Consider the following 11,313-nt stretch of genomic DNA (forward strand, 5'->3'; position numbering starts at 1 on the left):
TTTCGATCTACATGAATCATTTTTTTGCTCTTCAGTCGTTCATGCAGCTAGGTGTAGACGGCAGAAAGGAAGGAGTCACACTTGAAAAGGCTTTCAGTTGAGCACCGGAAAACAGAAGCGTGACACACTTGACACATTCGTTTGACATTTGAATGCCTTTGCACTCGTTCAGTGTGTTGCACGCAATGTGAACGTAAAATAATGCACGTGTCAATTCAAATGACATGTAGTACTAATGTTGAGTGTCATATTATGCTTATGTAAGAATGGTAAAGACCTCATACGTACCCCCTCCACTAAAGCATCTCTGTGAGTAAGCATCATGACTATCATGGCAATCATGCCAAGCATGTCAACTCATAGGTGTCATGCTCGTCCTCATAAGTGTTCGGAAATGGTCTCCAAGTGTTTTAAAATGGTCTTTAACGCACATTGGCGCTCCAACCTTCAACCTGCATCGATTCTAAGTAAATGCTATGCCTCCACAAATAGCAGCTTATCAGTTTAGCTGTCGGACGTGATTTGTTGTGAATGGTCAAGGCCTGGAGGTCTGGGTAACATTTCCAAACGCCTGGCAACCCAATAAACCTTGGCCACTGACCTTTCCGTCCTGGTCATTGGGCCCTGGTCATTGGCCTCGTTGAACGTAACTCGATTACAGCCCCTAATGTCCCACAGAAAGTAGCTCTTACAGGCAGGACCCAGGAGGCATTGTGGAGGAGAGATGTCCTAATCTCGTTGTTTTTAATGTATAATACCCTCTTTCTTTCTTTCTTTCTTTCTTTCTTTCTTTCTTTCTGTTGTTGTTACTGCTGCTCCACTAGTTGATGCTCTCTTGATTTGGTCTCTCTCTCTCTCTCTCTCTCTCTCTCTCTCTGTCTCTCTATGATACACATGTTATACTGATGTTACACTATTTCAAATGGTTTGACCTAACCTTGATGAGAATGTTGTTGTTGCTGAAACTATAAAATCTGGAATGAATAAAGTTCAAATAAGAAAATAAATGGATAACGTGAATGGGTATACTCAATGCTGTTTATTGTCTGTGTTAGGCCCTTCCTTGACAGAATGACTGCCAGTGGGGGACACAAGACCGGCTCTGTGATGTCTTCATGGAAGATTCCAGAGGCACAAACAAGGCTCAAGGTACAGAACAACATTATAAGTTAATGACCTTTGTCTTTGTAACTCGCCGCAGTACAGTGTGCTATGAGTCATGTAGACTAGCTAGGGTGAAATTGAATATTCGGGGAGGTACCCATGGCTCAAGGTAGGCTCAGAACAACATTACCAGTTAACCACCTTTGTCTTTGCAACTCCTCACAACTTTTTGCAGTATAGTGTGCTACGTGTAGGCTAATTAGGATGAAATGGTAAGCGTCAGAGAGGTGCTGTCATCAGAACTCGACAAGGTTACTTCTGGCCACCCAGAGGATGTGATGACTAGCACTTAAGCCGCATCATAATCCGCAGCTCGTACGTGGAGCTTTGACTGTCGTGCGCAAGCACCTTGGAGTGCCTGCAGAGCATCCTCCCTGTCCTCAAAACTAAAGGCGATATAATCACAAAAACAATCCACTTATCAATGACGTCACTGTGTTGATTATGCAGCCCAGAGCTTATCCTTGATGAGATTTATACTTTTTTTTAAAGTATTTCTTTACATCATTTTTTGTATTGATTTCAATTGATCTCGGTTATACGATGGTCTGATGAATGGTATATAGTGATGTCATGTCCAATGTGGCTAAGTTGGTGTGGCTCAGTTGGTAGAGCATGGTGCTTGCAACACCAGGGTTGTGGGTTCAATTCCCACAGGGGATCAGTATGAAAATGTATGAAAATGTATGCAGGATCACTACAGACCCAGGTTTGATCATGGGCTGTATCACAACCGGTGGTGATCGGAAGTCCCATAGGGCGGCGCACAATTGGCCCAGCGTTGTCCAGGTGAAGGGAGGGTTTGGTTGGGGGGAGGGTCTTTACTTTTCTCATTGCACTCTATTAGGTTGTGTTAATAAAAACGGACAATTTAATTCTTACAACATTAACGGAATGTCTTGTGCAACCTAACTTAAACATTGCATGAATGTCATCACAACTGAGCATATTTTATGTTTTGGGAATCTGCCTCTTGTAATGTACCCACACTGCTCCAACAACCTAATTACACTTTCTAGGAACCTTTAAAGAACTCAGAAAGGTTGTTCTGTCCACATTCTTGCAACATCGAAATAACGTTTTCTGCACCCTAATAGAAACATTGTAGAATCATCCACACAACTGGACAGTTTTTGTGTTTTGGGAACATATCTTTTGTGACTTCTCCACATTGTTTTTACCCGACTGTTCCCACAACCTAAAGAAACATTCTGGGAACCATTAAAGAACAGATTAAATGTGTTCTAGGAACATTCTTGCAACATCAGGCAAATGTTTTATACAAACAATTCTATAATCGTCACCACGACCGGACTGTTTTTGTGTCATGAGAACATTTGATGCGACCTAACCAATGTTCTGGGAAGTTTCACAAAACCAATAAGTGAACAGCAGTTTCAAAGATGGTTGGGCTGTTCTAGTTCATCTCATGAACCTATAGTAAAAATGAGTATCAGACCTCTTTCTGTACAAGCCATGACTTGAGATCCTGGCCTCCTTAGGTCATTGACATCTTGAAACACAGTCATCTTGTTCTGTAAGTGACTAAGTACTGTAAACCATTGGGGCGGCAGATACAACTCTTACCTTCACTCTTACCTTGACTCTGTAATGCACACACATTGCACTTGCAGTAATAGTCAACACATTCAGCTCTGTGAGATTCCAATGCACTGGTGAAATGAATCTGTCTGTAAGTCAGTTAACAACGCAATGACTCATGTTCTAGCATTCTAACAAGACCTAATTACCGCTTAACAATTGAACAGCAACAACTGGATTTCAAGCCAATGGCAAGTTTTTAGATAACCCATAATGTTTCATTTAGTGTATAGTATGAGTTTTCTGTTGGTGGGGTAAAAATACAGCTTTGGACAAATGAATATACTGTATGTGCCTTGACATTGAAATAACTGTCAGGTAACAGGAGTGTGAATAGATATTTATAGTTTAATACAAGGTCAACCCAGCTGTTTATCCGTGGTTAAAACATATCTTAAATATCCTTTCTATCATGTCAGAGAGTAAAGTTCCTCATTCGCCTGTTTGATAATAATGATATACAGTATAACGTGCTATCAACTATGTCTATCCTATTTTTGACTTTGATTACAGCTGATTTCTTTGATTTGTTGATGCTACCATGTTTACGGATAGTCCTGACTGAATCATGATTAATGATGAGTGAGAAAGTGGCAGAGGCATAAATATCATACCCACCAAAAATGCTAACCTCCCCTGTTATTGTAATGGTGAGAGGTTAGCATGTCTTTAGGGTATGATATTTGTGCGTCTAACTTTCTCACTCATCATTAATCACGATTCATTCAGGACCATCTGTAATAACGGTAGCATCCTAATGAATGTAGAAGTGTTTAGAAACATATTCTATTCTTATTTGCAATAAAAGTAACTCCAAAATGAGACAATATATGATTTACCATGAATTTCTATTGGGCACCAAATAATCTGAAACAGAACCAAAACAAACAGCAAATGCATCCAACAAGTTTGTAGACTCACAAGCTTGATGTAATCATTGCGTGCTAGGAATATGGGACCAAATACTAAACTTTTGACAACTTTAAAAATACACATAGAAGTGAATTTGTCCCAATACTTTTGGTTTCCTAAAATGGGGAGACTATGTACAAAATGTGCTGTAACTGTTTCTAAACGGTTCATCCGATATGGATGAAAATACCCTTAAATTAGACCGTCTACACTTTAACCCCATAGTCATTGTATCATTTCAAATCCAAAGTGATAGGGTACAGAGCCAAAACAACAATAACAACACAATTTACCCCGGGTATGGGGTACATTTCTTGGCACAATTTACACCGGGTTGGGGGTACATTTCTTGGCACAATTTACACCGGGTTGGGGGTACATTTCTAGGCACAATTTACACCGGGTTGGGGGTACATTTCTTGGCACAATTTACACCGGGTATGGGGTACATTTCTTGGCACAATTTACACCGGGTTGGGGGTAAATTGAGCCGCAGACCAGGGTAAGTTAAGCCGTCTATATAAAATATTACCACTACCTATATAAAACCATGTCTATCTTTCTTTCCCAAACACAATTCAAAACAATCACCTTTTTGTATTTTAGTCATTTTAAGCATCTTTTAACACACCTAGCAAAAACTTTGTACTTTTTAAAATACTTTTAACATAGGCCAGGCCCTGCTGTTACCTCATATCCCAGTGATAATACATTGCATTACGTCTGCGAAGAAAACACTTCAATTTTCTCAACTTACTCCATGGCCATTGGCTCAACTTACCCCATGGCAAACATTTTGACTACATTATCTCACACAGCTACAAGGATGCACTTTCATGCTAGGTTTAGGACCTTATATTGAAGCTTATAGAGACCCCAACTGATGTATACTGTAGAACACTCTTAAAATGATCTATTTTGGTTTAGATACAAGCATCATGAAATGTCTAACACAATAAATTAATTTGACTTGGTGAAAATCAGTTTTGTGGACTTAACTTGCTTATCACTTTTTTCCATGGGGCTTCTTCCTTGATCATGAAATGATGACCTCTTCCTAAATATTTGGTAAAATTATACATTTTGTGTATGGTTTCCTTCAAACACGGGTCGCTCAACTTACCCCTTTGACTCAACTTACCCCTTTGACTCAACTTACCCCACTCCCCACTATACCATGTTCAAAATATACAGTGAGATTGCTTGTATCTGAGTGTACGTCTCAATTTCTGACCTGTAAAGTACTTTGAAACTTAACTATTTATAGTTTCGAATAACATTAAATGCAGTGGTGGAAAAAGTACCCAAATGTTATACTTGAGTAAAAGTAAAGATACTTTACTAGAAAATGACTCAAGTAAAAGTGAAAGTCACCCAGTAAAATACTATTTGAGTAAAAGTCTAAAAGTATATTAAACTTAAGTATCAAAAGTAAATGTAATTGTTAAAATATACTTAAGTATCAAAAGTAAAAGTATGAATTATTAAAAAATATTTATATTTAGAAAACCAGACGGCACATTTTTTTATATTTTTAATGTATGGATAGCCAGGGGCACTCTCCAACACTCAGACATAATTTACAAACAAAGCATTTATGGTGAATGAGTCCACCAGATCAGAGGCATTAGGGATGACCAGGAATGTTATTTTGATAAGTGCGTGAATTGGACCATTTTCTGTCCTGCTAAGAATTTAATATGTAACGACTACTTTTGGGTGTCAGGGAAAATGTATGGAGTGAAAAGTACATTATTTTCTTGAGGAATGTAGTGAAGTAAAAGTAAAATTAGTCAAAAATATAAAGAGTAAAGTAAAGTACAGATATCCCCCAAAAAACTACTTAAGAAGTACTTTAAAGTATTTTTACTTAAATACTTTATACCACTGATTAAATGTCATGTTAACGATGCATACTAAAGTTGCAAATCCTGCCTCTGTAGAAACAGTGTTTCATAACATCCTTCAAATTAATTTCAGTTTTCTCAAGTGCCCTGTCCTCTGGGACAACTCACCATAGCACTCATCTCAAACTTGTCAAACAGCAAAGGTTCTCTCTCCTCTGCCTCATTGTGTGTGAAGAGGTTATATAATATTTTCATTTCTGGTCAAAAAAGACTGTAAAATCACCAAGAATTCAGCAAAAGGAAATCTGTAGTATTCCCACGAATATGATCTCAATATAATCAAGCTTTGAAATTATTGTAATTTCAAAATACATTTTGTAAAATAATTTTTTGGCCTTAGTTGTGGTCAATTTGCAGTGTACACATTATTATAATTATGTTCTGGCCACCGACCACGCGCTCCGACAAAAATTAGCCCACGGCTGAATCTAGTTGCCTACCCCTGCCCCTTAGGGTTAATCAAAACGCCTCACAATGGCAGAAAGCATCAAACAGAAAGCCGCTGGAATTGATTAAATATTGAAATACAAATCTCATCTGGACAACAAAAAGACGAAGGTCACTTCCATGAAATCGTTCCCGCTGAGCATATAAAAGCTTCTTAAAAGTATGTCTTGTTCTGAATGTCCCTATGTGATGTTTTATGCTTCAACAATAGGCTAAATATACAACGTTTGAAATGTAAACAATAACCTTTAATTGTTTTAATAAAAAAGCGACTTTTAATTGTGTTTTTAATTGTGGTAAATGTCACACATACATGAAGACGGGCAAACAATGAACATGCCGCTGCGAGACATTCAATGCATAAACAGCACACCCAATTGTACATGTCACTTACTTGAAAACGGATCACATAATACCAGTCTGTGTGTGAGGCGGGCGGGGGAAGAACAGATGTGACAGATATGACTCCTTATCTCTCTGTGTTTTTCTCTTCGTGTGCACTGAAACTTGTTGTGATGTGTGCATGCTTCTAGCCTTGTGCTGTTTGTCCAATTTCTACATCAAGGTAAAATAATGGATGGAACATGCGTGCATGCACGCGCACAAGTGACAAAGGAGGTGAGGAGGGCTACCAAGTCTTGGGGGGGTCTGACATGCTGTACAGTAGATGTCGATGTTGACACTGTTATAGCTGTAGTAGTACAAACTGTTAAGCTCCGAGAAAGGGGAATTCTGGTGATGGATCAAGTCTAGTGGCTGCAGCTATACTGAACAAAAATATGAATGCTACAAGCAATTGAATTTAAAGATTTTTCAGAGTTACAGTTCACGTAAGGAAATCAGTCAATTGAAATACATTCATTAGGATCTAAACTATGGATTTCACATGACTGGGAATACAGATAGGCAAACCAGTCAGTATCTGCTGTGACCACCATTTGCCTCATGCAGCACAACACATCTCCTTTGCATAGAGTTGATCAGGCTGTTGATTGTGGTCTGTGGAATGTTTTCCCACTCCTCTTCAGTGGCTGTGTGAAGTTGCTGGATAATGGCGGGAACTGGAACACGCTGTCATACACGTCGACCCAGAGCATCCCAAACATGCTCAATGGGTGACATGTCTGGTGAGTATGCAGGCCACTGTCACCATGGAGCACTTTGTTCACAATGTTGACATCAGCAAACCGCTCACCCACACAACGCCATACACTTGATTTACGGTTGTGATGCCGGTTGGACGTTCTGCCAAATTCACAAAAAATGACGTGGAGGCAACTTATGTAAGAAAATGAACATTCAATTATCTGGCAACAGCTCTGGTGGAGACATCTGTGGCATTGTGTTTTGTGACAAAACTGCACATTTTAGTGTGGTCTTTTATTGTCACCAGCACAAGGTGCACCTGTGTAAAGATCATGTCGTTTAATCAGCTTCTTGATATGCCACACCTGTCAGGTGTTATGGATTTACTTGGCAAATGAGAAATGATCACTAACAGGGATGTAAACAAATTTGTGCACATCATTTTTTTTAAATAAGCTTTTTTGTGTGTACGGAACATTTCTGGGATCTTTTATTTCAGCTCATGAAACATGGGACTTACACTTTACATGTTGCGTTTCGATTTTTGTTCAGTGTAAAACCGGACTGACCATTCCGATATGAAATACGTCCCGACCTTTAGGAACACTAATAGCAGTACCTGTCTTCTAATGATTCTCAATGAACTTATAGGGAAAATGTAAAGACCATGCCATCACATACATATTAGCCCTTCTAACTGCACAAATTGGTGCTAATAATCAGTTAATGCGCTATTTGTGGATGCTAAATAACTGCACAATATAACTATTTCTCAGAATATGCATTGTATCTCAAACTCCTGTTTCTAAATGACTCTTAATTTTAAGTTATTATTTGCAACGTTTCAATTCAGACTGATCTTCGCCATTGTTCGCTCTCTATCATCTTGACTTTCTCCTCACTCCTTTTTCACTGACTCCAGCTTTCTGTCACAGTCTATGACACACACTGAGAGAGTTGCCCATTTTCCCCACAAAACTCCCCCTCTTTCATTTCTATTTTGACAACTAAAATATTTTACTTCAAAGCCAAAGAATACAAATTTGCAATGTAATCACTCAATCCTGTTCACAATGGATTTGACTTTCTCATTGCTTTTGTTTGAACAAATCTGCCGAAATGCGAAAATATGCTTTATGTAACATCCTTAACTAATCTGAACAGCACTGTGCAATTCTAAGATGCTTAGATTTGACTCACTTAGTGGCAACCATGTTTTACAGTGTCATTCATCTTAACTGTGGCGTTTAATGTATTTAATAAGCGATTTGAATAAGGTTTCCTTTGTATTAAAATATACTATTTATAATGTAAAAGTAATATCTTCTAAGAACAGCGAACTAGTTTTGAGCCGAAGCTGACCACAGATCCATTTCAGATGAGCCCACATAGCTCAGTTCATAAGTGAAATCCGGTACCCATACACAGAGTATGAAGCATTTTTATGGTAGAAACTGTAGTTAGGCCACTCTAGAATCCACTGTAACACAAAGCATATTGTCTTTTGGCACGTAATTATTTTCTGCTGAATAAAATGGCCGACACAGAAGGTCAGTTTCCAATATCACTGGGTTTTTGAGGAATAAGTCCTGTACTATCCAATAGCCATGTAATGAATCCCCAGCCATGCTACAGTGGAATTGACATCAGAACTGCGGGCTGCTGAGCAAGTAAATGAGCTCTACTGTATGTGCTTTACATAGGGTTAAGGTTCGGGTAAGGTATTTACTTCTCATTTGTGCTTTTCTCCAGCATGGCAAGGTAGCCTAGTAACAACCATGAAAGTAAGTAATGACCGTGAAGCCCCCTTGTTCAAGGTAACAACCACATGGTCCTTGAAGTGCAGTCTGGGATATGGTCACAGATGGGCCTGCCATTCGTGGGAATGACCCATGACCTCCCTCTGACCCCAGCTATCCCTCAACGATCTTCCCAGGAGGTAACAGCAACAGTGATCAGGTGCCTACACTTCCACAACAACTCCTAAACACAAGATAGGAGATCACAGAAATTGCAGGCGATAACAAAAAGCTAAGGAATAGAGAGAAGGCATGAAAAGATAAATGTTTTGAACTTTGCCCCGGGGAGATTATGTTATGCTTGGAGAGGACCGATGCCCAAGTAAGCAGCAGACGGCTACTTGGTCTAATTTAGTATTCACATAGCGGCAGGGAGACAAATGCGTAGTAGAGCCAGATATGAGAGATGCGTGGACATGTTACACTGCAATAACTGCCAATTGGAGGAGAGGGTCATGGATGTTAAGAGAAGTGGGCAGCATAATTTGGATTTGAATAAGATTACATGCACTGTAAAAATAGAAAGACTCAAAACACCTAACCTGATATTTGGTGTTTGGAGGGTGTTTGAATGTAAACCCAACGTATACACATACACATAAAGTGTTTCAAAACCGAATAGAATTACTCTGAAATAGTGGTTCTTCATTGGACCATTACACAGTCAACCACACAGCAAAAACAAATTCTGCGGTGAATTGAAATTGACAAAAAACAACCAACATACATTGAGTATATCAAACATTTGAAAAACCTTCTTATTATGGAGTTGCACTCATAACAGCCTCAATTTGTCCGGGCATGGACTCTACAAGGTGATTTGATTTCAAATCAAATCACATTTTATTAGTCACGTGCGGAATACAACAGCTTACAGTGAAATGCTTATTTACAAGCCCCTAACCAACAATGCAGTTGAAAAAATATTAATAAGAATAAGAAATAAAAGTAACAAGTAGTTAAAGAGCTGCAGTAAAATAACAATAGCGAGACTGTATACAGGGGGTACCGGTTCAGAGTCAATGTGCGGGGGCACCGGTTAGTCAAGGTAATTGAGGTAATATGTACATGTACGTAGAGTTATTAAAGTGACTAAGCATAGATAATAACAGAGAGTAGCAGCGGCATAAAAGGGGGGTGGGATATGCAAATAGTCTGGGTAGCCATTTGATGTTCAGGAGTCTTATGGCTTGTGGGTAGAAACTGTTTAGAAGCCTCTTGGACCTAGACGGTACCACTTGCCGTGTGGTAGCAGAGAGAATAGTCTATGACTAGGGTGACTGGAGTCTTTGACAATTTTTAGGGCCTTCCTCTGACACCGCCTGGTATAGAGGTCCTGGATGGCAGGAAGCGTGGCCCCAGTGATGTACTGGGCCGTACACACTACCCTCTGTAATGCCTTGCGGTCGGAGGCCGAGCAGTTGCCATACCAGGCAGTGATGCAACCAGTCAGGATGCTCTTGATGGTGCAGCTGTAAAACCTTTTGAGGATCTGTGGACCCATGCCAAATCTTTTCAGTCTCCTGAGGGGGAATAGGTTTTGTCGTGCCCTCTTCATGACTGCCTTGGTGTGCTTGGACCATGTTAGTTTGTTGGTAATGTGGACACCAAGGAACATGAAGCTCTCAATCTGCTCCACTACAGCCCCGTCGATGAGAATTGGGGGCGTGCTCGGTCGTCCTTTTCCTGTAGTCCCCAATCATCTCCTTTGTCTTGATCACGTTGAGGGAGAGGTTGTTGTCCTTGCACAACAAGGTCAGGTCTCTGACCTCCTCCCTATAGGCTTTCTCTTCATTGTCGGTGATCAGGCCTACCACTGTTGTGTCAACAGCAAATTGAATGATGGTTTTGGAGTTGTGTCTGGCCATGCAGTCATGAGTGAACAGGGAGTACAGGAGGGGACTGAGCACACACCCCTGAGGGGCCCCCGTGTTGAGGATCAGTGCGGCGGATGTGTTGTTACCTACCCTTACCACCTGGGTTGGCCTGTCAGGAAGTCTAGGATCCAGTTGCAGAGTGAGGTGCTTAGTCCCAGGGTCCTTAGCTTATTGATTAGCTTATTAGCTTATTGATTAGCTAAGGCACTATGTTGTTAAGGGCTGAGCTGTAGTCAATGAATAGCATTCTCACATCCGACCGAAGCCGATGTTGTACGATTCGATCTTAGTCCTGTATTGACACTTTGCCTGTTTGATGGTTTGTCGGAGGGCATAGCGGGTTTTCTTATAAGCTTCCGGGTTAGAGTCCCGCTCCTTGAAAGCGGCAGCTCTAGTCTTTAGTTCAGTGCGGATGTTGCCTGTAATCCATGGCTTCTGGTTGGGGTATGTATGTACGTCACTGTGGGGACGACGTCATCGATGCACTTATTGATGAAGCCAACGACAGATGTGGTGTAC

At 40.2% G+C, this 11,313-nt stretch overlaps 1 non-coding gene across 1 annotated transcript; it reads left to right on the top strand.

Annotated features, from left to right (window-relative positions):
* The first annotated feature begins 1,757 nt into the window (after nt 1-1,757).
* On the top strand, nt 1,758-1,828 carry trnaa-ugc (transfer RNA alanine (anticodon UGC)). The gene has a single exon. It is a non-coding gene; the product is annotated as a tRNA-Ala (tRNA).
* The last annotated feature ends 9,485 nt before the right edge of the window (nt 1,829-11,313 follow it).

This window comes from Oncorhynchus clarkii, chromosome 9 (genome assembly GCF_045791955.1).
Source record: "Oncorhynchus clarkii lewisi isolate Uvic-CL-2024 chromosome 9, UVic_Ocla_1.0, whole genome shotgun sequence".
Lineage (NCBI taxonomy): Eukaryota > Metazoa > Chordata > Actinopteri > Salmoniformes > Salmonidae > Oncorhynchus > Oncorhynchus clarkii.